The sequence below is a fragment of the Musca vetustissima genome, unplaced genomic scaffold (genome assembly GCF_032173495.1).
Source record: "Musca vetustissima isolate MV318-11 ecotype Yass unplaced genomic scaffold, APGP_CSIRO_Mvet_v1 utg547012, whole genome shotgun sequence".
Classification (NCBI taxonomy): domain Eukaryota; kingdom Metazoa; phylum Arthropoda; class Insecta; order Diptera; family Muscidae; genus Musca; species Musca vetustissima.
In genome coordinates, this window is record NW_026881714.1 from 31,069 (window position 1) to 37,306 (window position 6,238).

Consider the following 6,238-nt stretch of genomic DNA (forward strand, 5'->3'; position numbering starts at 1 on the left):
ATTCAAACATTTTGGAAAAGGAGGCTATGTCATGGACCTCCATTCCTCCACGAACCCGGACTGTCAAATAACGACAATTTCGACTTTTATATCAGATAATAATAGCAAATATGTTTCTCGTACATCAGAGTATTTTAAACCTTGGACCTATACCCTCAAAACACATAAAGTCGGACGGTACGTTTTCATGAGGTCTACATGAAAACAGGGATCTAAATCGGTGGGAAATACAGCTATACGAAAACGTGGCCCTATATTGAGCAATTTCTACAAATAAGTATTTTGCCCACCAAAAACTTGGAGTATCAAATTACTGACACTTCAATTGGAAAATACGCCTAGGACCATGAAATTTCATAAAATTGGGCGGTGCCGTTATATTGGGCTCTACTAAAAATTGACCTATATTGAATATTTTTTGCAAAGAAGTGTTTTTCCAATCACCTGATTCCAAATTACATCCACTTCGGCAGAAAAAATGCGCCTATGACCATGAAAGTACTTAGTATAGGCGGAACCTTTATACCTATGTCAAAAATAAACTTATACCGAACATACCGAACGAAGAAATACAAACTGCTGAAAATGGGGATGGTACTACACCAAAAGCGAACCTATATTGAAGTTTTTCTACAAAAATGTAAGATAATAATTTGGAAACCCTCAGCCTAATGGCTAATCAGTATATACCCTTTGATATGGCAAACATTTCCTCCTCGAAATATTGGTTTTAGGTCCCATGTTTCTGAGGACCAAATCCGTTTCAGACAATTTGGAATCTGCCTGTATGCTTAGGCGGCTTGTGCACACGATAACTCCCAAAGAGAGTAACCGGTTTTATGCAAACTTTGTACATCTTAATATTTCTTTCAAACTAAGTTTAAGTCCGAAGATGGAGAATATCGGTCCACTCCTTCTGCAATTTTGGTGAAAATTACTTTTATAAAATCATGCGAACATACTATTCGATTTCAACCAAACATTGCAAAGCCTATTATCTTTATTGAGCCTAGACCAAGTCGAGGATGGGACCACTTCTTCTGGTACCTCTCACACAAAATTTTGAATATTTATAAATCCAATATCGTAACATTTCTTTCAAACTCACATTATGTTCGTAGATGGGAAAAATCGGTCCACTCCTTCTCGTACCTCTCTCATAAAGGGTCAACATTTTGAAACTTTATAAATCTTATATAAACCGGAAAAAATGCATCCAAACTTTGCTCTTTGTAATATTTTACCTAGCCTAGATCGAATATATGGATAGGACCCATCGGTCCACTTCTTCTTGTACTTCCCACAAGACGAGACTAAATTTCGAATTTTTTTTATTCCAATAATAAAGATGTGGAATGTAGGATTTGATGGAAGACATACACATCGTAATATTTCTAGCAAACTTACTTCAAGTTGGAAGATGGGACCCACCGGTTCGCTGCTTCTGGTCCCTTCCAAACAAATGGTCAAAATTTAGTAAGATTTAATATTATAATATCATGCAAATGGACTATCCAGCTTGAAGTAATATTTGCACAACGTTCTTTTTTAATCAAGCCTATATAATATTGGAATATGGGATTTATCTATCCACTCCTAGAGGGTCAAAATTTTGAAAATTTATTAATCCAATATCAAAATAATGGGATGGCATATTTGATCCAAAATTTGCAAATCGTTATGTTTTTCTAGCCTACATTAAATGAATATGAAGTCTATAGGGCAACCTCATCTGGAAACTTTCTAAAGATGGTCAACTCTTGAAAAAAAATATACCTTAAATAAAGCTAATAATAAAACCTGTGTTTTATTCCATAGACTTGCAAAATGCGACTAGCACCGGGAATATAACTAAAATTAAGTGGAACCTTTACCAAAATTCATACAATTTGGTTGGAAAATGGGGATACAGACTACGAAATGTTTAAAGTGCATCGAAATTTTTAAATTTTGCTATACTTAAAATTTGAAACTAAATGGAAATTATTTTATCTCGGTTGGAGCGGGACCTTGATATGGGAAACTATGTCAAAACATGGACCTAAACTGACAGTTTTCTACGAAGACATTTTTTTACACATAAAGGTTATTCGTATTACAGTCACTTCGGTTGAATTTGGGAATATACCAAAAATTCCTGAGTAATGGTCAGGAAAAAAAATCGAACACGAAGAAAAAGTTACCCATTATGGAAAATCTTTATTGTCTTTCCAATATCAAACTGCCAGGACGTAAAAAAAGTGCCAAAACAATCAGTAAATTAAAGACTAATTTTAACAGGAATTAAGATAACCCGTGTAATGATTCTAAATTTTGTGACATCAAATCTATGGTCACATAATAATAAAAAATGAGGAAACATTTCCTCATTCCAGATAAACCCCAATTTGTATCGAAAAATTCTCAAGAAATTGCAATAATTTCTTTCTTTTATTCTTCATCATTTAACAAATTCTTTTGGTGATAAACTCTTTTTCTTTCTTCTCTACAATAAAATTGTTAAAAATTCATAGAATAAGACACAAAAAATCAGGCAGACAATTGTCCTGTCAATAGTTATTGGACCAGAAACATTTATCACTTTGCGTAATTTATTGAGAATCCTTTTTAAGACAAAAAAAAACGAAAGGATAACGAAACGATAACAACTAACAGTACATTGTCTTTGCAGACAGAATTCAACTGAAATCCTTTCTATGAATTATGGAGTCAATGTCAATCTCGGTGTGTGCGTGCGTGTGTCCTACACAAACAATTTTTGGCTCTGTCCATATGTCCTGAAGTGAAGACAAAACGAAAAAATAGATAAACAATAATCATTTTATGATCAGAATCGATCATTGTCCAATCAATGGTTGGTCCTGTTAGAAAGTCAACCTACAACAAAAAATGCAACAAAAAGGGTACAAGGAAGAAGAAGAATAGACACTATGACAATGATGACACCAACGTAGTGCCAACTGATGTGTTTTGTGGGAAAGGCAAACATTGGTTAAAACCTACCAGCTAGCATTGTTTAAGAGACAGAAAAGAACAGAGCAGTGCAGAAGCCTACTGCTGCTTGAAGAACATAAATTATGTAACAACAAATGCGACAACATGGGCGTTGTTGCAATATCCTGCTGTTTATATTTTAGTGCAGGGCCAGAAATAGTTCTTTGTGATTTTGGCAAATAATATTGGTGATCAGAGAGATTCCTGGAGTTGTTTTTTTCAGGAAGTGTTATATTTAGTCAAGTCAATGTGGCGTTATATTTTGTATGGTCAAATATTTTTGGAGCAATAAATCAAGGGGAAAAATTAAACTCTTTTATATCTTTTCGAAATCAGGATGAAATGTTATGCGAATAAGATAACAAGGTGTTTATGGCTGTATATTAAATTTTTCATTTTGTATGCAAAACCTCGAAATATACTATGGATGATGTAGATATAATTTGTCTTCCGATGCTTTGTGGCGTTCTTGAGTGGGTGGACAAGTTTTATTATATATCACTCAATACCATTTGACTTCTATCAAACTAAAATCCCATATGTTGTTGTCTCAAATACAGCTCAGGACAATGAAAAAAATGACTTCTATGATTGCCTCCTGTGAGGATTGAACTCACGACCCCTGGTTTACAAGACCAGTGCTCTGCCACTGAGCTAAAGAGGCTTCGTTACAAAAAGCCGGGCTTCGATATTCCTGACAATCTAATCATGATCATAATATCTGTAACAGATATTATCAATATTCGTTACAAGAATATATTGATTCTGGTATCTCACAAACTGTTATCATCATATCGAACAAGTTCTGAGACACTCGAATATTGATTTTTTATCAATGTTATCTAATAACTGTGATAGAACATTGATAGGTGGGAGATGAGAAGTTATGATAAAACTGGACCAAAATGTAATAACCTGTTGTTTGGATTTTTTAGAAAAAAATGTTAGTCATCAGCCTCTTTAGCTCAGTGGTAGAGCACTGGTCTCGTAAACCAGGGGTCGTGAGTTCAATCCTCACAGGAGGCAATTTGCGATTAGCTTTTTAACTAAATCCTATGAATTATAAAATATATAAAAATATATTGGGCCGAATTTGCTTTGTGTGTAAAAGCCTAACAAGCGGACTCTCTTGTCCGGTTCTGATGTAAGTTTTGATTATTTACATTAAAAATTAATTTAATTTTTATCCATGTAAATTAGTACTTACAACCTTCTTTGTCATTAAGTATATAATAAAAGGGAAAGTCATATCTAATCTGCCTCCTGTGAGGATTGAACTCACGACCCCTGGTTTACAAGACCAGTGCTCTGCCACTGAGCTAAAGAGGCCGGCGACAGTTATCCTTTTTTATAAACTGCTTCCCATTCTAAAATATAGGATATAAATAGAACCATTTTTTCTTTATTGCCACAATAAAATGAGGTTTGTTTTAGCCCAGTGGACTAGCACTAATCTTAACTATCTGAGGATCGTGAGTTCAATCCTTAAGAAATGATATGAAACACATAATACACTAAGTATTTATTGTGTATATATTCCAGGTCCGTGTACCAACTTGGTGGTGAATTTATATATTCCACTCTCGGTGTTTGATTTTGAGAAACTTAAAGTGAAGTTGAAAAACAAAAATCCGTTTCCAAAACAAAAGTCAACACTTTGTTTGGTATTGTCAGAATGTTAAAAAAGTAATGGATTCAGCAATATCTCAAGTTGCATAAATTTTGTAAGCCCTTTTATTTTTGGAATAGTTAATGTGCTCAAAATATAACATATTTGTGCTTACAAATTATCTCCGACTAATGTCGGAAATTTGAATTCAGCAAAGTTCCAAGTTGAACGGATTTTGTAAACAAATACATTTTTAGAATTATTGAATGCTCGACATTATCATTACATAAGTGCTTAGAAAATATCACACGATATAGCAGCAGTCTCAACATATTCAGCAGTCTCAACATATTTGAATTTTGTAAGCATGCACAATTTTAAAATTTTTGATGGGCTTCTATTACCACTACATTAATGATTACGAAATATCATATAGTATTTCATGAATTTTGTATTCAGCAACGTCTGAACTTATTGACATTTTGTAAACATTCAAAATGTTTTAATAGTTGATCGCTACCACTACATTAGTGATTTCAAAATATAACGAAGTAATGTACCAAATTTGAATTCAGCAAAGTCTCAAGTAGCCTTAATTTTGCAAGCCCTTTCATTTTTGGAATAGTACTCACGTTATCATATATATGTGCTTACAAAATATCCTAAAGTAATGTCGGAAATTTGAATTCAGCAAAGTCTCAATTTTACAGAATTTTGTAAGCACGTATATTTTAAGAGTTATGGAAGACTCCACATTATCATTACATTAGTTCTTACAAAATATCACACGATATATGTAGCATTAAATTCTAATTCAGCAAAGTCTCAACATATTAGAATTTTGTAATCATGCAAAATTTTAAAATTGTTGATGGGCTTTCGAAATATCACAAAGTAATGTATGAAATTTATTTTTGGAATAGTTGATGTTTTCTCATTATCGTATATTTGTGCTTACAAAATATTTCCACATAATTGAATTTTTGTAAGCACATATTTTTAGAGTTATTGAAGTTTCCATATTATCATTATACTAGTGCTTACAAAATACCACACGATATAGCATTAAATTCTAATTCAGCCAAGTCTCAAGTAAGTAGATGTTTGTAAGCATGCAAATATTTTAATTGTTGTAGGGCTTCTATTGCCACCAAATTGATGCTTTCAAAATAAAACGATGTAATGTAAGAGATTTGAATTCAGCAAAATAACAAGATCTCTTAATTTTGTAAGCCCTTTTATTATTTATTTATTTATTATTATTCTTTTTTTTTTTTGGAATAGTTGATGTGCCCACATTATCATATATTTGAGCTTACAAAATATCTCCGAATAATGTCGGAATTTTGAATTCAGCAAAATCTAAAATTGAAAGCATTTTGTAAGCACATATATTTTTAGAATTATGGAAGCTTCCACATTATCATTACATTAGTACTTACAAAATATCACACGGTAAAGCATTAAGCATGCAAAAGTTTTTAATTGTTGTAGGGCTTCTATTACAACGACATCAGTCATTACGAAATATAATATATTATTTCATGAATTTTGAATTCAGCAAAGTCCCAAGTTGGTAGAATTTTGTAATTATTAAACCATATACATTTTCATTACACTAGTTCTAGCAAAATA

At 32.5% G+C, this 6,238-nt stretch overlaps 3 non-coding genes across 3 annotated transcripts; 1 reads left to right on the plus strand and 2 right to left on the minus strand.

Moving 5' to 3' along the window:
- Window positions 1–3,586: 3,586 nt before the first annotated feature.
- On the minus strand, window positions 3,587–3,658 carry Trnat-ugu (transfer RNA threonine (anticodon UGU)). The gene has a single exon. It is a non-coding gene; the product is annotated as a tRNA-Thr (tRNA).
- Window positions 3,659–3,948: 290 nt separating this feature from the next.
- Trnat-cgu (transfer RNA threonine (anticodon CGU)) lies at window positions 3,949–4,020 on the plus strand. Its single transcript has one exon. It is a non-coding gene; the product is annotated as a tRNA-Thr (tRNA).
- Window positions 4,021–4,251: 231 nt separating this feature from the next.
- Trnat-ugu (transfer RNA threonine (anticodon UGU)) lies at window positions 4,252–4,323 on the minus strand. The gene has a single exon. It is a non-coding gene; the product is annotated as a tRNA-Thr (tRNA).
- Window positions 4,324–6,238: the final 1,915 nt, after the last annotated feature.